The 25,944-nt window shown below is 39.3% G+C and overlaps 1 long non-coding RNA gene across 1 annotated transcript in view; it reads right to left on the bottom strand.

Moving 5' to 3' along the window:
* The window catches only part of LOC138362694 (uncharacterized), a 166,496-nt gene extending 143,053 nt beyond the window's left edge, over positions 1 to 23,443 (bottom strand). The window contains exons 1-2 of the long non-coding RNA XR_011227889.1: positions 23,309 to 23,443; positions 22,017 to 22,399 (exon numbers count right to left, since the gene is read on the bottom strand). This is a non-coding gene — a long non-coding RNA (uncharacterized lncRNA). The remainder of the gene's footprint in view (positions 1 to 22,016; positions 22,400 to 23,308) is intronic.
* Between the last annotated feature and the right edge of the window lie 2,501 nt (positions 23,444 to 25,944).

Consider the following 25,944-nt stretch of genomic DNA (forward strand, 5'->3'; position numbering starts at 1 on the left):
ATATATATATATATATATATATATATATATATATATATATATATATATATATATATATATATAGAACGAAAGATAAAAAGCACTGAGGAAGACTTCATTTATTGAAGAAGAAAATGACACAATTCCACGCGAAAAACTACTTTGGTAACTACAGAAAATGAGATGATTGAAAGGTAAGATATTGCAAAGGATACGAGATTTTTTTTAAATTAATATGATTACCAGAAGGTCTTCAAAATCTGACAACAAGGCGATTCGTCCAAAGATAGCAGGTCAGGAGTTCTAAAAACGTTTTCTATTGAGTAACAGAAATCGGCGGGTAACATAAATCCGGACAGAGCGCTATAGCTTAATGCTTTCTAAATCATAATTGATATTTATTTGTTTCCAAGGGAAACAAAAAACCCATCCTTGCTGTGGAGCCCGTCCTGTTCGCGATATACATAAGCGACCTACCACACACACACACACACACTGGTAGGGCGCTGGTGGCTGAATGGACAGCACGCTGTACACGTAATCCTGTGAACCGGGGTTCGATTCCCGGCGCCGGCGAGAAACAAAATGGGTAGAGTTTCTTTCGCCCTGGTGCACCTGTTCACCTAGCAGTAAATAGGTACCCGAGAGTTAGACGGCTGCTCCGGGCACCTCCCTGGGGATATATGTGTGTGTATATGTGTGTGTGTTTGTGTTTGTGTACGCGTGTTAGATAGAAATACATGTAGTAGACATAATAGAGGAAAAATAGATTGGTTCGAAAGGCGGGGTCCAAGAGCTAACAGCTCGATTCTGCAGGCACAAATATTAAATGGTAAATACACACACACAAATCACTAATGGGCCACCAGGCGCCTCCCAACGTTGAGAGGCTGCAGGAGTGGAATGTGTTATTTGTGCTCAGTTGTCGATCTCCAATTGGTAATTTGACAAGTGTTAATAGCTGTGTGTGTGTGTGTGTGTGTGTGTGTGTGTGTATGCTCGCGCGCGCTGGACGCTCTACTGTGAAGCGAATGTTTGTATAATTTGCATAATTTCGAAACATTAGTATAATGTTTGTATTCAAACAGAAGACAACGTCAAGAACAAGTATGTGTGAGAGGGATTAATATGGTCACCTTTTACACCGGGGTCCTCCTAGAGCGGCCTCTGGCTTTCCCGGTTCTTCCTCGACCACTACTCGCAACCTCTGCCTCCCGAAACATGGTCAAGTTTCAGTCTTGATTAGAAAAAAAAATAAGTGACTTTCTTTAGTGTAATTTGCTCTTCTATAATTGTTTTCAAACAGTAATATTAATAGACACTAGTAAGAGTGTTGGTGGAGTCAGTAGCAGTTTTTATTACTATTATTATTATTATTATTATTATTATTTTCTACCACAAACGTGGCCACACAGTTACAATGCTAACCAGCATATATACATTTTCTTCTGTCCTCCATGGACAGGGTCAGAGATGTGTTAAACATATAGTTCAAAGGTTTATTGAACAATCAACCACTGAAGGTGAATCGGTGTTTTTAAAATGCTAAGCTAACCTACATACGTAAATACATAAGTCAGTAGCAGTGAAGCTGGTGGGAGCCTTGTCAACACACTCCCCCCTTTCCTTTTCTCCACAACAAATTATCCAAAGTGTCATTAACACCGAATTTAGTCAAGCGATTTTCTAGTGCCACAAAGATACTGGCCAAGTGGCACCGCAAGGGCCACAAAGATGCTGGTGTGGTGGCACCTCAAGCAAACATGTCCGCTATAAAAAGGCAAGTTTGGAGCGTATAATAAAGGACCTTCTGCTCACGTACATAACGCCGGCATTTGTTTATGAACATAAATAGCCAAGTCACATATTTATAGCTATAGTTTAATTGGCGCCCGATTCTTGCTTCTGCTCAGTAATTGAATTCCTGCCAACCATCCCACCTTCTGGATAATCCCCCCCACAACCATCCCAATATAGGTTCTTCCAAAGTGTTCTTTAAGCACCTGCCTTCCACAACTTATCTCGAACTTCCTTCATACAACCATGCCTCATATTTAGACTAATATTCTAAAAAATGTGAAGTATAGAATTTGAAAATTATTTGAGTATCCCCGATACTTTCATTTATGGAAAACCAATTTTTTTACTATTTACACAAGAAAATGTGTTTAGCATATACTTTATATATTTAACAAACGAATTAAAATACAATAAAGTTATAACTTGAGAATATTCCCTGTTTAGGACAAAGGTTCACTTGCAAGTTTACAAGTAGACTATTATTGGAACTCTAATATCCTTTCACACCATCCCAAGTATCAATATCACTATTCAGATTTAATAATCAGTAGGAGCTATAAGGAGGATTCGAATCTATGTGCTGGGTACTCCCAGGCAACGCTCAAGATCACTACACCGCAAAAGTGTTTTAACCTGGGATTCAACTGCATCCTCTTAGGTTTCTGAGGGTTTCATAAACCTAATCAGGGTTTCACACAACGCACCCGTGCACTCTGGCTTGTAGTCTAGGAATTCTACCTCCTGGGCCTCTCTTGAAATGCACAAAAAAATCATATTAACGTGATGTATCAGTGAGAAAATCAGAACGATTTTTTTTGAGTGTGCACTTGAAGAGAAGCATAGGAGGTAGAATTCCTAGTCTACAACCAGAGTTCATGGGGGCGTTGTGCGAAACCCTGATTAGGTTTTTGAAACCCTCGGGAACCTAAGAGGATGCAGTTGAATCCCAGGTTGAAACACTTTCGACCATGCCGTGGTGTAGACATAGAGCGTTGCCTGGGAGTACCCAAGAGCGTTGCCTGGGAGTACCCAAGAGCGTTGCCTGGGAGTACCCAACTCAGATTCAAATCCTCCTTATGGCTCCTACTGATTTCCTCATCGATACATCACGTTAATGTGATTTCTTTGTGCAGTTATCCAGGTGGTTTGAAGAGGCGGTGCCTCGTTCTTAAAGATTTGCTTTGAGAACGGGCTGGTTTTGAACAAGAAGATAGCCTAATCATAACTTTAATTGCAATTGCTTTCGGTGGGTGGCCTAGGCCATGTTTTTTAGATTATTTTCTATTTCCCACTGCTTAGTTAACCTTATTATATGATGTTGAGTTAAATTGTTGCATGTTAATTTCTCAAGTCTGATGGCTGGGTTCTTGCATATCCTAATATGTAAATTTGCTTTCCAGTAGAATAGTGGAATAATTTACATGCATAGTTAGACACGGATGCGCTATAAGTAATTTGCATATTACATTAACAATAATGATGTTACTTAATGGACGCTATTTAACATAGAAGCATGTGTCTGCCTTAATTAGTGAATCGACAGGTAATTCCATATATACTGATTGTTGCGTGCTTACATGGTTAAGCATTTTCATGGATTACAATATTTGTGAATTTAAACAATCAACATACCCCATAATAAATTTTAGATTTAGTAATGTTCGTGATTTAGTTAACTTACCCAACAGAGAGCCTGGACACACCTCTGACTTAACGGTCAGATGTGTGTCCACGCTATCGGCTTTAAGATGTTGCCACATTCATATCACTGGCGAGTGGCTCCTAATGTAACTGATTTGTGGCTTATTTGCACGCTTGTGAGCAGTGCTTGATACAAACATGGAACAGGTTGTATATACCTGAAATATTGTAATTTGTGAAGGGGGGTAGCTGCTGTAAGCCAATTGGTAATATCGGGTCCAGGAGCAGGCAGTACAGCTGGCTGTTTATATTAATTTTTAAATTACCAGGCGGTTGAGAGATCTGCAGAAGGGGGGAGGGTAATACTACCTCTGGTTTGCATTTGTCAGAGATATAATCTCTGAATTTCAGTGTTAGGAAGTACTTAAGATATCAGACAGTAATACATTTGTGTAGTGAATCATGTCGTGTTAACGAAAGTGCCTAGACCCGAGTGTTGGATATTTCGGTGGCAGTTTATTTTTGAGAGATCAACAGGTGCTGTCATTAACAAGAACAAAACGTGTATGATGAGGCTTGGCAGTTGGTGTAATAAAGTTACCTTGACAGGTTCATGGGTCAAGGTAGTAGAGTCTATTAAAGCTCTCGGGATTTGCTGGTGCAAAACATATGGAATAACATTGGTTACGAATTGGCAAGTACTATGTGGAAATATAATAGTAGCTACGAATATATTGTCAAATAGGAAATTAATCCTGTTTCAGAAGGCTGTAATAATCAATTGTAAAATTTGGTCTAAAGTGGGGTATTTGTCTTACAGCTTTCCAATTGACAAAACTATTTTTTGATATGTATGGAATGGTTGATACCAACCAATTAAACGGACTACTCTATGTAAAGGTAAGAAAAACGGTGGTATAGGAATACTGAATGTGTACCATAAGTCATTGGCAATCTTATGTGTTACCTTCAGAAACAAGATAATGCAGAGGAATAGTGTAAATGCGCTAAGAAATTACTTTTGTAAATTACGTGTTAGCTACTTGATACATATGCCAGAGTATACTGACCTTGATACATATGCCAGAGTATACTGACCTTGCCTTTATTTCACCGCACTTTTATTCATGTGCAATTGATGTTCTCAAGCAGATTTGTAATACTGAAGGTTTTTTAATGATGAACAGTAAACAAGTGTATGATGTTATACTACCAAATATAGTTCCTAGAGTAGAGGAGGCATATCCACTCTTTAGCTGGCAAGTAATATGGGCAAATCTTCATGTTAAATTTATTGCCCCTAAACAACGTGAGCTATTGTATCGCTATATTCATGAGACCCTTCCAACTAATGATAGGTTGTTGATGTTGGGCATTAAGGACACTAAATGTGACCAATGTACTGAAATTGAGAATAATATGCATATATTTTATTTCTATAAGCAGAAAGTTGTTCTTGTAAACTGGATTAGACACGCTTAAAGCTTTATGTGGATCAAGTATTAGAGTGGAATTAATGAGGTTTTTAATGTTTCATATTGACATAAAATGCAAGAAAATTAAGAATACAATAATTATGCTACTTTCTGATAACATTTTTTGAGTGTGGATAGGCAGGCAGGAAGGTTACTCAGTAGACAAAATATTGAAGTTCTTGTGAGGCAGGATCAGGTATAACATTTGGGGTTTACGGCTCATGCTCGGTGATGATATGGAAAATTTGTTTACTGAGAATTATATAAAATATATATAAATGTAATAATTTTCCCTGTAAATTAATGGAAATATAATCTCCAATTTTGTAAATCATTTAAAAAAAATTTCTGTTTGTTAGGTATTCTCTCACCCAGTGTGTGTACTCATCTAGTTGTACTTACCTAGTTGTGCTTGCGCGAGTTGAGCTCTGGCTCTTTGGTCCCACCTCTAAACTGTCAATCAACAAGTGTACAGCTTCCCGAGCCTACTGGGCTCTATCAAATCTACATTTGAAATGGTGTATGGAGTCAGCCTCCACCATATCACTAATTAATGCATTCCATTTGTTAACTACTCTGACACTGAAAATATTCTTTCTAATGTCTCTGGGACGCACACATTCACCTAGTTGTGCTTGCGGGGGTTGAGCTCTGCCTCTTTCGGCCCGCCTCTCAACTGTCAGTCAACATTTTTCCCACCACATTCACACCACAGGACGTAGCCCGTAACAGCTGTCTAACTCCCAGGAACCTATTTACTGCTAGGTAACAGGAGCATCAGGGTGAAAGAAACTGCCCATTTGTTACCGCAGGCGCCGGGAATTGAACCCCGGTCCACAGGTTGACGTAGCCAGCGCGCTGTCCATTCAACCACCAGGCGCCAACTATTTTGTGTGTGTGTGTGTGTGTGTGTGTGTGTGTGTGTGTGTGTGTGTGTGTGTGTGTGTGTGTGTGTGTGTGTGTGTGTGTGTGTGTGTGTGTGTGAGTGTGTGTGTGTGTGTGTGTGTGTGTGTGTGAACATAAGATGCACCCAGAACCGCTGAGAAGCCAACATCAAGAGCAACTCATCACAAATTCATATTAAAATATTACAAATAAAAGTCGAGTTTGTTAAGGAAAAAAACCACTGATAAGAATAAATACCAAAAATATCTCGATATCGACAAAATGTTTTCACATCTCTGCGTGTGACAATTTCCGAGATATCTCTCTCGTTATCATTCTCTTCGTAGCATCTTTAGCCGTTATCCCTCTCCGTCTTTTTTCTCATAGATTATCCTTCTTATTCTGATCAGCTGCTTCAACAAAGACAGTTGAAAAATCTGTCGGAACAGGTGGCGAAAAGAACGCGTCACCAAGACAGCTTTATTACTCGGATCCCTGCGGAAACTTCAGTTCCGAATGTGTCAGGAAAATGGGCGATATGAGGCTATCTGGCTAGGCTCTCCTCCTGGTGGTCGGGCTGGATGTCGCTATCTCCGGTGTTAGGGAGGATGATCACGCCTCGCACTCCAGCAGCACACTTCTGTCCTGCTCTTCCCTAGTAGGTCTGTGAGCATCTCTGCTGCGCTCAAGCCTTAGATCTCAAGCCTCAAGCCTTAGATCGCTCAACATCCTGGTTCATCTTCCAGCCACAAAGTTGAGTTGTCACAAAGGCACAAAAATGTTATACTAAAGTGCCCGAGCCTAACCTAACCGATGGACCCCCACGAATAGAAAGGTAACACCGCCTCAATTTAGCGAGCCGCTGTGATTTGAGTACATTGTATTTTGACATTGGCGTATTTTTACGTAAAAATACTATATATATTATTCGATGGGATGGGTTGGGTTGTTCCCAGCATGTCAACGCAGAGACCATCTGCCAGATGGGTAACGCAGGTCTCGTTGGCATCAATACTGCGTCTAAATTGAGTTGGTTTAGCGGAATAACACCACCTCGTTTTGGACTTTTTTTTTAATTTACAAACATCGGCCTCGATAGGCAATGTGGATTCTTTTTAGCTTCGTACGGTTTGGGATGGACAAAAGCCATTCAGCTTAGACGCTTGTCAAATCACAAAAACGGCCTGGCTGTAGTTTTCTACCCAGACGAACACACACACACACACACACACACACACACACACACGCACACGCACACGCACACACGCACACACGCACACACGCACGCACACACACACACACACACACACACACACACACACACACACACACACACACACACACACACACACACACCCAGCCTTCAAGAAAACAGACAAATTGAGCAAATGTCTGCAGCAAACGGAAATATTGTATAATAAATTACAACCAAATCCTACTTGATGGAAATAGGGCAGAGCAAAGCATTTACTCCATAAAGAAGATTGGTTGTGTGAGGAAGATAAAACATTAGTATAATGAAGAGGATCTATGAGTGAATACAAATGAATTACCAGAGATATATGAGAATATCTAAAGACACTGACAAACATTAGGATACCACTAAACGTGGTTGGAGCTATTAGAATCACAATACTCATACTGTAATACATGAACTGTAATACAGTACTGTAGTATAGTGCCCACATGACCGAATGTATTGTAATACAAATAATTCTCGAAGTGAATTTCACAATTAAGAATTATGAATAAATAATTTAACTTAATTATTTCAGTTACGCCCGCAACGTTTTGGGTTAATCTGTAGCAACTAATTAACTACTGTATCGTGTTCTGTATATTTTTTAGCAAAAATACTTTTTATTTTTATTATTATTAAAACTGAACAAACATCACGGCTCCTGTGGAGGTTTCGTTTCTTACATGGTCAGCGTTCGATATCAGTGTGGATGAAACTGCTAGCAGTGTGGATGAAACTTCTAGAAGGGTGGATGAAACTGCTAGAAGGGTGGGTGAAACTGCTAGAAGGGTGGGTGAAACTGCTAGCAGTGTGGATGAAACTGCTAGAAGGGTGAGTGAAACTGCTTGCAGTGTGGATGAAACTGCTAGAAGGGTGAGTGAAACTGCTAGCAGTGTGGATGAAACTGCTAGAAGGGTGGATAAAACTGCTAGAAGGGTGGGTGAAACTGCTAGCAGTGTGGATGAAACTGCTAGCAGTGTGGATAAAACTGCTGCTAGCAGTGTGGATGAAACTGCTAGCAGTGAGGATGAAACTGCTAGCAGTGTGGATAAAACTGCTGCTAGCAGTGTGAATCAAACTGCTAGCAGTGTGGATGAAACTGCTAGAAGGGTGGATGAAACTGCTAGCAGTGTGGATAAAACTGCTGCTAGCAGTGTGAATCAAACTGCTAGCAGTGTGGATGAAACTGCTAACAGTGTGGATGAAACTGCTAGCAGTGTGGATGAAACTGCTAGAAGGGTGGATGAAACTGCTAGCAGTGTGGATGAAACTGCTAGCAGTGTGGATGAAACTGCTAGCAGTGTGGATCAAACTGCTAGCAGTGTGGATCAAACTGCTAGCAAAGAGGAATAAACTGCTAGCAGTGTAGATGAAACTGCTAGCAGTGTGGATGAAACTGCTAGCAGTGTGGATGAAACTGCTATCAGTGTGGATAAAACTGCTAGCAGTGTGGATGAAACTGCTATCAGTGTGGATAAAACTGCTAGCAGTGTGGATGAAACTGCTAGCAGTGTGGATGAAACTGCTAGCAGTGTGGATGAAACTGCTAGCAGTGTGGATCAAACTGCTAGCAGTGTGGATCAAACTGCTAGCAGTGTGGATCAAACTGCTAGCAAAGAGGAATAAACTGCTAGCAGTGTAGATGAAACTGCTAGCAGTGTGGATGAAACTGCTAGCAGTGTGGATGAAACTGCTATCAGTGTGGATAAAACTGCTAGCAGTGTGGATGAAACTGCTATCAGTGTGGATAAAACTGCTAGCAGTGTGGATGAAACTGCTATCAGTGTGGATAAAACTGCTAGCAGTGTGGATGAAACTGCTATCAGTGTGGATAAAACTGCTAGCAGTGTGGATGAAGTTGCCCCCAATGTGAGCAGTGTAGATGATCCTGCTCTCTCACCAAAATCCCTGAAGACGTTTTTAAGATGTGGGTGACTTACACGAGTGAATGTGAAAGGGAAGGGTAGCAAGGGGAGGGAGGGATAGGGAGAGATAAGTAGAGGAAGAAGTAGGAAGGGAAAGAGAGGGATCAACAGAACGTGTTAATTCCTCTGAAGCGACGGTAGAGACGAGAGCACGAGTTGAAAATTTAGATTTTTTGTATTCATTAAAAAGTACTTATTTTTCTTTTTACTTTCGTATAATGCAGTCATCGTTATCATCATCCTAATCAACAGCCTCGCCATCATCATCATTCCAATTATTATTAATATTCTTCTTTGTTATTCTCGATTCTCTGCTCTGTAAATAATCGCGTTTACCGTCTCTTTGAACGGGAATATTTTTGTCATAAGTGAAAGGATGAGATAAAAGCCAGCAATATAAAGACATTATACGGCTGCCTGATGAAAGAATTTTTTTTTATTGTTTCTTTTAAAATACAGACTTTTGAATAGCCATGTATTATATACCCTGGAGGGGGGCCTTCCCACGCTGTGTGGTTCCCTATGCAGTTGCAGGCCAGACTAAATGGTGTTTGCCTTGACTGATCAAGCGACGAGAATAGCACCTGCGTTGCCATACAATGTTCATTGACTGATACATACACACACACCTATTTTGTTTCTGATATACGTAAACGATCTTCCAGATGATAGACTCATTCCTCTCAAAATTCGCTGATGCAAAAGTTATGAGGATTAAGACAGGAAGATTTCACGAGACTAGGAGATGATCTAGATAAAACTGAAGTTGTTGTTGTTGTTATAGATTCAGCTACTCTGAACAAGTTCCAAGTAGCACGGGCTATGGTCAGCCCGTATGTATAAAACTGAAGGAATGCTTCGACAAATGGTTACTGAATTTACTAAAGTAACTGTAGAGTAATCAAAATAGGTATAGGGAGCAGGATTGACAGCTGGGAGGTGAAATCCTTTAAGAATCAGGTACAGAGAAAGAATCTGAGGGGCTAATATCACTTCGAACTTGTCTCCTTTAGCCCACATCAAAAGGATATCATCACTGGCATACCACACACACCCACACACACACACAGTGTGTCATCGAAAGTGTAGAAACACAAAGATGGAAATAAATTTTATTTGTTGTCTTACTGGCGTTTCTCCTTTCTACAGATACCACAATATAATAGATCTGAAGAACAAACGTAAATCAGATCCCACGCACACACACATATACAGTACTTGTATACACACAAAATATATGCATAGAATTACAGTCATTCTATAAAATAAAATAAAATAAAATGAATGCTAGCTTTTTCTGGGGCACCTTGTGCGTTTTCCCCAAACATGGTATAAATATGGCAACCTCTTGCGACACCTTGTGAACTTCTCTCCCCACACGGTATTAATATGGCTACCTTCTCCTGAGACACTGTGTTCTCAACTATTTGTGCTTGCGGGGGGTTGAGCTCTGGCTCTTTGGTCCCGCCTCTCAACTGTCAATTAACTGGTAGCTGTTCTCCGGCGTGCCTGTACCTCCTGGACTGACCGTCACAGGAGGTACAGGCCGTCTCCTGGACCAGCGAGATCCGCACATACTCATCTCTCTCCTCCATGAGGCTGGTCAGTCTGGTAGAAGTGCGGAAAGAGAAACGCGGAGGAGAGGTTAGAACATAGGAGGAGAAGAGAGCATTTTCTCTACTGAAAGTGGTAGTAAACTTCCTACCATCTGGTATTAATATCCCTTCCCACCCCCACACCCTCCCCCCTCTCCTCCAGTCGACTTCCCCTTCCGTTTCTCACCCCTCCCTTTCCGCTTTCCTTTCCTACACCCTCGTCTTCCCACACCCTCTCCTTCCCATACCCTCCCCTTCCCCACCCTGTCCCCTCACCCATTCCCCCCCCCCCTTCCTCATGCTGAGGGGAATCCCCTTCCCTTTACCCACCCACCCGCCAGTTTACTTTTTGGGGTCTGCAATTGCATGCTGCAGTCGGCTCTTCCTGCAACAATTGCAGTGTATTATCTGGACGCAGCTGAACATTGCTCCAATTTCTCTCCTCAAATATTCTCTCCCTGTTGTTGTTCGCTTTGCCTTCAATGTACGTGTCCCCCTGTGTTGCCTGCGCGTTTGTGCGTACATGCTCACCTAGATGTGCTTGGAAGGTCGAGAGTGAGCTCTGCGATCCTGAATTCGTCAGACGCCGTCATAACTGCTTTTGAATCCATGTTTAAGTGACACGATTGACCTTTCGTTCGTGTCACTAAATGACAAATAGGCGTTCACGTGCCGAACTGATGAAGAACATGAGTTTCTTTCACCCTATGCCCCAGTTACCTAGCAGTAAATAGGTACCTGGGTGTTAGTCAGCTACCACGGGCTGCTTCCTGGGGGTGGAGGCCTGGTCGAGGACCGGACCGCGGGACACTAAAAAGCCCCGAAATCATCTCAAGATAACCTCAAGAAGATGGGGATAAATAGCATATCTATCGTGGTTTGTTATCTATCTACATTAACTGAAAAATAAATAGTAAAATTCCTCGCGCCCCTAAGAAACCGGTTTTGCACCCGCTAGAGGAAGTGAGCTGATTAAAGCCCTGGACACATAGCCTAACCAGACAAATTATCATTAAGAGTTTTAACAAACTTGGTTAACATAAAACTTATTTGAGAATTCTAATCACAATTTTCTCGTAAAATTATACTTAAACCCGTTAATACAAACCATTTTCTCGTTCAAAGATTCTACCCCAGAGTGTCTGTAGGCTTGTGTAATTATTCCATACAACTTAGGCGAGTTGTAGGCTTCCGTACGGCGATAAATCGAGCAGACAGTTCCGACACCACCCTGTTCAACACCCATGATTAGAACGTCACCATTTACTTGGTGAACCGTTGTTTGTGTCGTGAGGAAACACGTGCAACACCAACAGATGTTTGACTCATTTCAAGTTGCTGGCCAGTTGCCGGACCCGAAGCTGCGTACATATGAGGCTTTCTTTTCACATTTACACAAGCCTGATGTAGACCAAGCCTTATATAGGCCAAATCTTATGTAGACCAAGCCTTATATAGACCAAGCCTTATATAGACCAAGCCTTATGTAGACCAAGCCTTATATAGACTAAGCCTTATATATTATATAGACCAAGCCTTATATAGGCTGTTACACGAGATCGTAACAAACTTATGTTATACATAATTCTGGCATATTTTGCTATAATTTACCGAATTTTTGTTACATGTTTCTTCCCAATTTTAATCTGACATCATTTTAAATAGTTTTTGCTTTTACTAGTTTATTACCTTTATTATGTTATTATAAACATACTAAATCATTTAAAATCTAATTTTTTGCACATTAACTTGCATACTTTTATCTCTTATTCTTTTGAGACGTGAAGAGAAAATGATTATATATATCATCCTCGCCTCGTTAAACACTTTTATGGTGTGGGGAAGCGACATCCCGGAAGATATTGTAGAGAAATATAGGAAAATATAGTTAAGGTTATGCAAATATTTCTCATTCATCATATCAGAGCGTCAACAGCAGCACCTCACCAAGACTGCCTTTGAGCAGCCTGAGGGCAGCAATATCCCGGGAACATCAACTGAATTTCGGAGACTTGAGGCAAATTGAAATTGAACACCAGTTCCTCCATCTATCATCATTCTATTATGCAGGAAGACCCGCACGTCTATGGGGCATCCAATAAGGTTAGCAGACTTCTAGATGTTACCACTGCTAGGCTGCTAGGCTTAGGCTCGGCTACAAGTACCTCTGGGAGTTTGTAACATCTGCTGATGTAGAATTGACTAAATGTAAACTCTGTCCGCAGAACTATTCGCATACTTTGCGTCATTATACACTGGAATGTGAAAAAATCGCGGAATTCAGAGATAACACCATCAATGGTGTCCAAGAAATGTGTAAGTACTTCATTCATAATGATGTGCTGCCCGAAATCTTAGCGAAGTATCGAAAATTTGCTTACTGTAGGTAATGCATACACATGACTGTAAAACTGCCGCCCAGTTGGGTGGGTGTGGAGCAAGACTAGTAATTGTGCGACTCACCATAGATGTAAAGTGCCTTGTACAGTGACTTGTGAGCCTCTTGTTGAATCACTTGTGATACGAAGATTATTGATGTGTGTATTTGTGTGGGTGATTGAATATGTATGTATATGTATATGTATATATATGTACATGTATGTATGAGTATGTGTACATGTATATATAACATTAATAATTGTGTAACTAGCTTCAAAAGATTGTTATTTGCTTAGCTAAATGAACTAGAGGGTTCAGTTCCTGAACCGATTATGTGCCTCTGTAACCCTTTACACCACCGCCCATGGGAATGGGGAGCATAATAAAGAAATGAAATGAAAATCATAGCTTCATACAAAAAGGTGAAAAAAGTGAGATGTCATTTAAAAGAAGTATGTCAACCAAATGTCAAACATTCACTTCCTCATTCAAAAATAGATTCCATCTATTTTTATTTCCCTTCGCTTGTTCTGTAATCACAATTAATCTCCGTTTCCCTAACACAATTCAAATTCACTTGAATTCATCCTTGTAAAACTTATGTATATATGATTTATATTGTATTTTATTAAATAAAGATAAAAAAAATACATTCTGGTTGCAATTCTTGTACCACCAATCTGTTCAATATGACCAAATGATTTCATTATAATCTTCTCATTCTTGCTATTTAACATTTGTTTGTATATTTTCTCTCCTTGTTCTATCTTCCCTCCTAACACCACAAATATGTTAGACTGAGTATATCTAGAACTCTAAATGTTGGTTTTTCATGTTCCTGCCGCACAAGCGTGTCACATCCATATATAAAGATAAGCACGGCTATTTTATCTCACTATTCTCTTGGTTTGGTGTTGAGCCTAAGGCCTGTTAGCCATCTGGAAAGTTATTACGCCCACCACAATAGCTTGCTGATCAACCAGCAAATATATTTTGATCCTGAACATAGGCTAGAAATTGACTAAACTCTCAAGTGTATATACACTGACAAATGGGATTGATTTGGTGTTGTAATAAGGCCTATCAACCACTGGAAGATTATTGTCATCACAATAGCTAACTAGCCATGTATCAAGTATACTTTTGTCCGGAACATATTCCAAGACCAATATAACTCAGCGGGGTACTACTACTGTGTTCTGTACATAATATATCCCATAGCGACAACAACAACAAACTCACTACTATTTTCGCATTTCCTACTCTTCCCAGCAACACGATATGTAAGATAAATGAACTATGCACAGAACTAGTAGGAAATTGGCAATTGTTCGTATCATAAATGCCAGTGTCCTTCAATGTAAATGAACACAAGAGTTGATTTGGTCCCCCTGGTCCACCCCCCCTTTGTTTGATAATCTATCTCTTTCTCTTTCTCTCTCTCTTTCTCTTTACGTGTTATTTAACTATACGCATCTTATGAGAGAGGAAAAGAAGAATATGCGTAACAGATGGTGCGTGAGGAAAAAGAGGAGGGTTGCAACAGCCAAAGACACCGTCACCACAGCGAACACAGCGCATGTAAATGGGAAATCAGCAGCGGACCACTGCAGAGGGACCAACGCGAAATGCTAGTCAGATATGACTTAAACTTTATCGAAAAGGAGAAGCTCTCCCTGGAACAGCTGCAGGAATATGTAGCAGGGTAACCTGCTCTAAATACTGGGCGCCTGGTGCCACAAGTCTTCAATATGCGCGCTGCTGCTTTTACATATATATCTTTCTTACCGAAGCATTTCACTGCTGAACGTTCATCATGCATCTCCGGTATATTTGTTTATACCCTAGAATTTTCAGTGCATGGATATATATAACCTTCTAGTGCCATTAAATATATCCCTCTAGTACCAATGGATAAATCCCTGTAATACCACTGAATATAACTCTCTAGTATCAGTAAATATAAGCCTCTACTACCAATGGATATAATTCTAGTATCACTAAATATAAGCCTCTATTATCACTAAATATAAGCTTCTATTATCACTATATATAAGCCTCTAGTACCAGTGGATATAAATCCTCTAGTATCACTAAATATAGGTTTCTAGTACCAATGATGATAAGCCTCTAGTATCACTAAATATAAGCTCCTAGAAGCAATGGATATGACGCTCTAGTCTCACTATATACAAGCCTCTAGTTGCAATGGATATAGCCCCTCCCCCTAGTATCACTAAATATAAGCCTCTAGTACCAATGACAGAGGCTTTTAGTATCAAAATATATCTAGTATCTACTATCAAAATATATAGCCACTTAAGCATCAATAAATAAAATCCTCTAGTACCTATCGGATATAACTTCCCAGTACCAATGGGTACAGTTTTCTAGTACCAATTAGTGTCAATAAATACGAATTTTCCAAGATAAATACATAACACATGTATATTGAAGCGCTGACACCCATGAAATTGCTGGGGAACCAATTACTACTTCCATTAACAAATAGCATCGTTTTCGCTCAATGGTCTGTTGCTCTTTGAATTCCTTTGTCTTTGTTGCGAGGACAAACTACCAACACTACTACACAAACTTTGAGAGTTACGTACTAAAAAAATTTAAAGTACTGTATTTCAATATTCACTTTCAATGCAGGAATTTTATTTTAAATTTTATTTTAAATTTTATTGTTATTTTTCTTCCCTCAAACTCCACTGCCATATTCACGCGACATTAGTATGTTCGCTTAACTCTATATGAACGAAGAAAATTATCTCTAGGTGCCATAAATTGATTTAGCGGTGAACGAATATAGAACGAGCCACTGTGTTAAAATGGACTGTAAAAAGGTTGTCAGTGGCACTACAAAATACCACTCAAAAGTCAACAAATCTATGGACAGAAATTGAACCTGTTTTATTTTTTGATTTCCAAAGTGTTTGGAGAATACAGTACATGAATAATTAACACAAATTTTTTACCAAAGGGTTTTGACAGTAATTTAAATTTTTTGGAACATTTTTTTTGCAAAATGTTTGAGCAGTATTTGACCTTTTAAATGTTTTTTTTCAGTGTTTGATTATGGAGGGATGGGAAGTGAAAAACTGAGAAATTAGAATAGTTTCATTGGACGAGGTGGTTTCTAGAGTTCAATAGTGGCCCGTGCAATGTAAATGTGTACATGTTGGTTAAGTTGTGTGGAGTGTGGTGTCATGTGTGCTGGTTTACTACATCCCAGTGTCATGAGAAGGCGGCCGGTGGTGGCGTGGCATAGCGGACAACCCGCCCTCTAACAGAACGTAGCACTTTTTTACGCATTCGTAACCACCGTAAAATATGCGGTGGTTTAAGGAAATTAAAAACACCGCAATACTGACGTTACCTGGGACTTTCCAGAATTGACTCAGGTTGGTCAGGTCGGTTGGTTCTTTTTTTGGAAGCTTTTATTTAGGCTAAACTATTTTTTACGCCGGGGAATCGAGAGACCCATTGGTTGAGTTATACATACATACACACACACACACACACACACACACACACACACACACACAATATATATATATATATATATATATATATATATATATATATATATATATATATATATATATATATATATATATATATATGTCGTACCTAGTAGCCAGAACGAACTTCTCAGCCTATTATGCAAGGCCCGATTTGCCTAATAAGCCAAGTTTTCATGAATTAATTGTTTTTCGACTACCTAACCTAACCTAACCTAGCTTTTTCGGCTACCTAACCTAACCTAACCTATAAAGATAGGTTAGGTTAGGTTAGGTAGGGTTGGTTAGGTTCGGTCATATATCTACGTCAATTTTAACTCCAATAAAAAAAAATTGAGCTCATACATAATGAAATGGGTAGCTTTATAATTTCATAAGAAAAAAATTAGAGAAAATATATTAATTCAGGAAAACTTGGCTTATTAGGCAAATCGGGTCGTGCATAGTAGGCCAAAAAGTGCGTTCTGGCTACTAGGTACGACATTATATATATATATATATATATATATATATATATATATATATATATATATATATATATATATATATTATATATATATATATATATATATATATATATTATATATATATATAAATATATATATATATATATATATATATATATATATATATATATATATATATATATATATATATATATATATATATATATATAATAAATTGTGTATTCCTCGTGCTATATTTTATAGTAAACCTGATTCTTCTGTTCACCTACATCAGGTACCCGGAAGGTAACTGTTGTGGGATGCACCCTGGGGAAGGTTACATGTTACCCAAGGCCTAAGTGAACCTTAATAAACTTAATAAGTCTCCTGCTCTCGATAATTGAAATTGAAATTGAAATAAGTTTATTGAGGTAAAATACACACAAAGGGATGAGGTAGCTCAAACTATTCTCACCCCGTTCAGTACATCGTGTTCATACACATATAGACACACATCACAAACAATAAACAAATTGCCAAACAATCTGAGAAATATACATATACATTTCCTGCTCTCGATAATGGTCTGGGACGTACATCTGTGTGTGTTTACTATTTGTATTTACTATTTGTGTCTGCAGGATCGAGCTATTAGCTCTTGGACCCCACCTTTCTAATCAATCTATTTTTTCTCTATTATATACACTACATACAGTATACACACACATCCCCAGCAAGCAACCCGTAGCAGCTGTCTAACTCCCAGGTATCTATTTACTGCTAGGTGAACAGGAACATCAGGGTGAAAGAAACTCTGCCCATTTGTTTCCGCCTCCGTCGGGGATTGAACCCGGACCCTTAGGACTACGACTCCCGAGCGCTGTCCACTCAGCCGCAAGGCCGCCAAGGGGTGTGAGTGTGTTAGAGTGTGTGTGTATGCGCGATTCTATGTAAGCGTACGTGGATGTATGTCTTAATGCACTAAACAGGTCTAATTAATTATCACTATATCGTTTATTGGTTTTAAAAGTAATGGGTATCAAAAGATGGCGCCAAGCCAGGAAGACTTTTTAGCATGATTTTACAACAAATTTCTCTCACGTACTCTCTTTCCCTCGTCGCTAAATTTCCACCTCTTCCTCCGGCCTCTCTACCCCTCTCTTTCCCTCACACACCGTCCCTGCCCCCCCTCCCTTCCCCGTTCCTACCACAGTTTACCCAGCCGTCCCGCACCTCTCACTGGGAGAGTCACCAACGTCCCGCTGAGGACCCTCGCTGTCACTCTTCCTCTGCAGTGTTATCAAGGCGGGTGGACTGCTGCTACACCCTTCACACGCGGTGTATCCAGGCAGGAGGGAGCTGCTACACCCTCGTGCGTGTTGTATCAAGGCAGTGGGGGAGCTGCTACACCTTCACAAGTATTGTCTATTGGCTTGATTTACAAGTTTCGTGTTTTTGCTGCCTTGGACAAAATATGAATACAAATTTGCTAATAATTTTCCCGGGATAAGTGAATAACTTTTAAAATATCACAAGAAAAGTGTTTTAAATTTATTTTTTCGAAGTATTTAGGGAAATTGGAGCCAGTCTGTGAGTGAGTTTGTGACCGTGGCATGCTGTTTGCTCTTGAACTGTGGCTACCCCGATCCGACAGTGTTGGGCACTAACTCATAGCAAAGTTAGGTCAGCCTAGCCTCAAGCATCTAGCCTCCAACCTCAGATGGACAGACATTCTAAATGTTAGATATAGGCTAGGTGGGATACCCGGCGATGCCTGGGTCGAGAGCACCAGAGATTTGTCACTACTGAAACTCTTGTTCACTAAGAATTGTAATGTATAATTGCCTTGTAAAACTTATGTATATGTAATTTATATTGTATTTTCTTAAATAAAGATAAAAAAAAAACTGTGTTTTTGTCTGTCTCACTCCCTCTTCTCCCACCCTCCCAGCCCCCTCCTCCTCCTCCTCTTCCTCCTTTCTCCTCTTCCTTTTCTTCCCCCCCCCCCTCTCTCTCTCTTCTCTCCACCTCTTCTACCTTCCGATTATCCCCTTTCCTCTCCTACAAAGTCACTAATCTATACCACTATAAGAACACTTAACACAGTCGTTTCATCATCATATAATTCATAAGTTCTATGGGGAAAACAAATCAAAATTTTTGGGGTTAAAGGGTAAGAATTATGATTATATTATATTTTACAATTTTGATATAATTAGTACACATGGCTTCCTATATAACAAATTAATAATAATAATAATAATAATAATAATAATAATAATCATAAAGACTCGAATCATATAGTATTGCGAAATGTATGTGAAAGTGACATTGGCACAGTGTTACTTGACAACGGTTATTTTTTTTTTTACACCAATCCGGCTCAAACATGTTGGATACGTACCCAACAGTAATTACTGGGAACAATTGGGTGAAGCTAGTCCGAAGCTTCTGGCCTCCAGCCTCTTACACACACACACACATTACATAAAATATATATATATATATATATATATATATATATATATATATATATATATATATATATATATATATATAATTGTGTGTGAGAGAGAGAGAGAGAGAAAGAGAGAGAGAGAGAGAGAGAGAGAGAGAGAGAGAGAGAGAGAGAGAGAGAGAGAGAGAGAGAGAGAGAGAGAGAGAGAGAGAGAGAGAGAGAGAGCAAAAACAAATATTTTCCCGGAGAAAGAGAGAGGAAGAAGCAGAAAATGGCTTAGGTGAGAGGGAGAAAATCGAGCAATATCCCGCCCCACATGGTAAAGCACAGCAATTGCCCGATAAAAGACCAGCCACAAATCTTGCTATTTTTACTCTAGCGCGGCCAGTGACGAAGTCCGGAACTAAAGACGCAAAGCCAATTGGTGCAGAGTTTGTGGTTCAGCAGGCAGAACTCAGGTGAGCACAACACATTGAATTCGGGTTTTGATGTCATTATTTAGGTAAGCAACACAAGACTATTAATGTTGTCTATTAATCGTCTTGTACAGCTACTGCGCCAAATATATAGCAATCTATCCTTTTATTTAATTAATGCATCATAATTCAGCCCATCGTCCTGTTTTGGTAGTACTTATATACGATTTAGGACCATAGTATATATATATATATATATATATATATATATATATATATATATATATATATATATATATGCGAACAAGCCTGAATGGTCCCCAGGACATATGCGGGTGTGATCTTGGGGTGTGAGTTTTCAGTTATATATATATATATATATATATATATATATATATATATATATATATATATATATATATATATACCGACGTACAATGAAATTGGCAAGTATAAATCGGCACTATTGAGTTGGACAAACTGGAAAACTATTTGCTACTTACGTTGCAAAGACAAATTAAACAAATCTAACCTTCCTAGGCCTAATACACGATATTTGAGGCCTAATATAGTACTTATGTGTGCTATACTAGGCCTAGGAATATTTAAGTTTGTCTTTTAGCTTAATTTTTTTTCAGACTATAAAGTGAACTTCAAATTTGACGCAAAGTGCGTCGTTAGCTAAATCAACCGACGATCAGAAAATATGTGCAAGTTTATTCCAGCACTTAAATCACTGTACATTTGAAATTACACATTTAAAATGATAGCCTAATGTATATGTATTTACTGTATATCAATAAATTTCAATTTGTGGTTTGCATTAATGTTAAAGTAATGGTCGGTAAAAATAGTGACGATGGAAGGGGTGATGATAATGATGACGATGATGAAATAATAATAATAATAATAATAATAATAATAATAATAATAATAATAATAATAATAATAATAATAATAATAATAATAATAATAATAATAATAATAATAATAATAATAATAATAATAATAATAATGTGATCCAAGGAACTAGCCTAGCATTGCCTGGAGGCACTTTGGATTTTGTGGTAAAAAAAAAACCTACCCTCGGAACCCGTAGGATCTTACTGTAACAAGCTATCCTACACTCACAGAGCTCACAAGACCTCGGGATAACAAGCCATCCTACTTTAAAAACTTCACAGGACTTTTTCTTACAAGCCATTCTAACCTCACAGGACCCTTAGCTGCCTGCCATCACTGGACCTCCTAATCTAGTCCAATCAAGACACTCAGACCACAAAGGCAAGCTTAACATACACAAGGCTTGAACTAGTTACAAAGAATTGTAACTAGATCTTTAAAATTACCAGTCCTAACTGGTAATTGAAAATATATTAAAACAAATTCACCGTAAAAATACCTAACTAAAAACTTTTTATTCTTATGTCATTCTTTTATGACCAAAGCCTTTAGCAAGGGTAAATGTCCCACTCAATGCAGTGACCGAAACATTATTTAGTCACACTGATGTATGGAATCATCACCGCCGACCAAATGAGATGGGGGCAGGTCTCACTGCCCGAGGCAATTGTTGCATGATAATACGTTAGTGTCATTACAACACATCTTCACACTCAATACGACCACAGTTTGAAAGAGATGGACATTAACGACTGACGTGCTATAGTGGAATATATGCTGCTCAATTTGTACGCATTCCTAATGACCACCGACCGCTTTTTTTTTTACATAGGAGGGTACAGGAGCAGGCGATTTTGACTCCTGTTAGCAGGATGAGAGCTTTCCTCTTCACATAGCTCATGGTAAGCCTTACTCCTCTAAGTTTCCCTGGAACACGACCCGCCATTCGGTTAACAATATGCACCCCCGTCCTCTTGAATGGTACATCGCATTTTGACGTATTAATCCCCTAGGGCTAAAAAGTGATGTATTAAAAATCATAGCGCCTCGCAAAATTGATGTGATGTCCCTTTTTTTATTTGCGGATCTTCGGTTACGTTAGGTTCGGGAAATTTAATGTATCAGTTTAGTGACGTAGGTAACGCTCAAGAGGATGGGGCTGACCAAATACCCAATAACTGCTGGGTGAACGGACGCGGACATTTATGGACTAGTGCCTAGTCAATCCTCTGGCCAGGACTCTATCCCAGACCAAAAGTATTTCAAAGTATATATTCCAAACAATCGTGAGAACGAGCTGTAATGTTAGCAGATGCAGTATATAAAACACGCTGCGTCACTGACCTGGTACAGGAAGTCTTGGATCCTGAAGCTGTCTTGAGAAACTTCAATGAGATGCGATCACATTTCCGTCTTCGAGTTGCTTCTAGTCAATCAAAGTTGCCCCTGACCTGAGTGGAACCTTAGCGCATATTAAGACGAGAGATAACGTGACATCGAACATGATAACCCAAGGATGTGAACATTTGGAATCAGCTGAACGCCAAACACGGATGTGACAGTGACGGGGGGAGGGGGGGTGAGGGTGTCATGATAAGCCTCCGGATGCACTACACAATATGTCAAAGGTTGTACTGTCATTGTCTATATATAAGGTACATTATGTAACTATTTTGTCCTTGAGTCCATAAAGGTTTACTCTAACTGTAAGCTAATGATCCATACCTCTGAAAAGTGGCGATGATAAATTCATCAGGCTTGTGGAAACGAAATATTTTTGACAATCTACATGTACCTTTTTGGAATGTTAATTGTTATAAATACTTGCCTTATGGAATACAATTAGTAATACTGTATTTGTTTTATATTTACAATTGTTGAGGATGAACTTAAGACAATAACAAGGTAATGACATTACAAATTTTCTTTAATTACAATTTTAACTGTTCATTTATCTTCATCATGCAGTGGCATAGTGAATAATGACACAAATTGCGTGAATTTTATGATTATTTTTCAAAATAAAGGACATAAATTAAATCATAAAATTCACTTAATTGGTGTCATTATTTCAAAACTTCACTGTTCCGCTGCATCATGAATGTAAATAAGTAATTAAAATTTTAATGAAAAAAAAATATGGAATGTCAATATCATGTTTTTGTCCTTAAGATCCTCAACAAATTTAAATGTTAAAACAGGTATTAGTAAATGTATTCAATAAATTAATTATATATAACACAATTAACGTTCGATGTAAAGTACACAATTAAATGATTTAATCCCCAGCATAAAAATGTGATTTAGCCATATTGGTATATGGCAATATGAGCCGCCATAGTCGGGCCCACGATGAGCTGACCTCATCATTTACCCCAAGGTTGGCGGCGGGTGAACACCGGTTCTCTGTCTCTCTCTCATTCTCGATATGCCCCGAGGAACATTGTAACGTCACCAGATCATCGTCACATACAATGAACGTTACGTCATGCGTCACGACGTGCATTGAACGACACGTCCCCCCAAGCAACGTCTCGCCCCAAGGACCTGACCGCGGGTGCATCAGCGTGTCTTCGTGGCTGCCACCAGCGCTACCACTCACTACTCAGCGTCTAGCTGACTCTAACGACGCTCACCGGTAAGTCACACTCAACTACGCGACTAACAAGCACTGGTAGGTAAATAAACTTAAGAACGCGGCGAGGAGGAGGAGCAAGAGGTGGACACCCTCTCCGCCCAGGCCGCTCACCAGACGACCATATCCTCCCGGGCGTCGCCACCTCACAAATATAATAACTACCTTGGGTGCTATTGGTAGTTCTCACCACTATCCCCCTGGAGGAGGAGAGAGGGGGTCCGCGCCCCCCTATGACGGTCTTTAACACAGGAATGGTGCAAATTAGACAGTTGTTGAGAGCAATATAAAAAATTTTTGTATGAAATGAAACGACAAGTTTGGCGCACTGGAACGATCCTCTCATTGCCGACATTTGCTACGCGTTACATTTTTTATTTGCAATTTGGAAATGTCTATCTGTTCTTTAAAGTGTTTAAATAATACTTTTCATTATTATTATTTTAGTAATAACTATAGAAAGTTTAAAATGAATCATTAGGAAGCAATTATATTAATGTCTAAAAAGTTGGGAGACTGGTAGAGACATCAAGGTGGTCTTTATCGTTAATTGACAATTAACAGATTGACAATTGTTTCGATTTTTAAATTATGGTATTGGAATAGTTGCTATACACGATATATATATATATACATATATGGTGTATATAAGGTTAGCCAGGGCTGGAGGTGCGTCAGGCAGTGGTGGACGTTTGCTTCCAGTTTCCCGCCCGCTGACAGCTGACGCGGTTAACAGTTCTCTGTCTCCTGCTGACAGCTGCCAGCAACAGCACTGCATTAGTGTAAGTTGTATAATTTTAGTGTAGTTGTATAAGTTGTATCACAAATATTAATAATTATAAGCAATTATTGTTAAATTATAAAGCTAATACAAATTAAAAATAATCATAATAATAATAATGATAAATATTTAACGATAGTTTGACTTTCGTTAAATATTGTAATTACCTAAGTGTAATTACCTAAGTGTAGTTACAGGATGAGAGCTACGCTCGTGGTGTCCCGTCTTCCCAGCACTCTTTGTCATATAACGCTTTGAAACTACTGACGGTCTTGGCCTCCACCACCTTCTCACTTAACTTGTTCCAACCGTCTACCACTCTGTTTGCGAAGGTGAATTTTCTTATATTTCTTCGGCATCTGTGTTTAGCTAGTTTAAATCTATGACCTCTTGTTCTTGAAGTGCCAGGTCTCAGGAAATCTTCCCTGTCGATTTTATCAATTCTTGTTACTATTTTGTATGTAGTGATCATATCACCTCTTTTTCTTCTGTCTTCTAGTTTTGGCATGTTTAATGCTTCTAACCTCTCCTCGTAGCTCTTACCCTTCAGTTCTGGGAACCACTTAGTAGCATGTCTTTGCACCTTTTCCAGTTTGTTGATGTGCTTCTTAAGATATGGGCAATACACAACAGCTGCATATTCTAGCTTTGGCCTAACAAAAGTCATGAACAACTTCTTTAGTATATCGCCATCCATGTATTTAAATGCAATTCTGAAGTTAGAAAGTATAGCATAGGCTCCTTGCACAATATTCTTTATGTGGTCCTCAGGTGAAAGTTTTCTATCTAGAACCACCCCTAGATCTCTTTCTTTATCAGAATTCTTTAAAGATTTCTCACATAATATATAGGTTGTGTGAGGTCTATGTTCTCCTATTCCACATTCCATAACATGACATTTATTAACATTAAATTCCATTTGCCAAGTGGTGCTCCATCTACTTATTTTGTCCAGGTCTTCTTGAAGGGCATGACAATCATCTAAATTTCTTATCCTTCCTATTATCTTAGCATCTTATTATCTTAGCTTAGTATTGTGTGTGTAATCGTGTGTGTTTGTTTTTGTGTAAACACACACACACACACACACACACACTCACACACACAAACACATACACAACACACACACACACATACACACACAAACACATACACAACACACACACACATATACATACACATACACATACACACACGCCTCACACACATTTTCCAAACAACACTAAAACAATAGCGGGTCTCGTTTATCTCATCGCATCATTGAAGTAATATAAACCATCATTTAAAATTAGCGTAAATATAAAACCTGAATTATACATCCATTCCGACTTTGTTTTAAATGGTGCTGTGGGCAGGAGTCAGGAAATTACAAAATATATTATAGAATGTTTGTAATATTTTGCTGTCTCTCATTCATTATGCTCCACACACCCACAGCTCACCACACACCAGAACACCCCTCCACAGCTCACCACACCCCAGAACACCCCTCCACAGCTCACCACACACCAGAACACCCCTCCACAGCTCACCACACACCAGAACACCCCTCCACAGCTCACCACACACCAGAACACCCCTCCACAGCTCACCACACACCAGAACACCCCTCCACAGCTCACCACACACCAGAACACCCCCCAACCACAGCTCACCACACACCAGAACACCCCCCAACCACAGCTCACCACACACCAGAACACCCCCCCCCCAACAGCTCACCACACACCAGGACACCCTCCCCTACAGCTCACCACACACCAGAACACCCCCTTCCCATAGCTTGGCATTCAAAATTAAGTTGCTTTTTCCTGTTAGTGAGACAGCCGTTCAGAGACTGCTAGTTGTATGTTTAT

Source organism: Procambarus clarkii, chromosome 9 (genome assembly GCF_040958095.1).
Source record: "Procambarus clarkii isolate CNS0578487 chromosome 9, FALCON_Pclarkii_2.0, whole genome shotgun sequence".
NCBI lineage: Eukaryota > Metazoa > Arthropoda > Malacostraca > Decapoda > Cambaridae > Procambarus > Procambarus clarkii.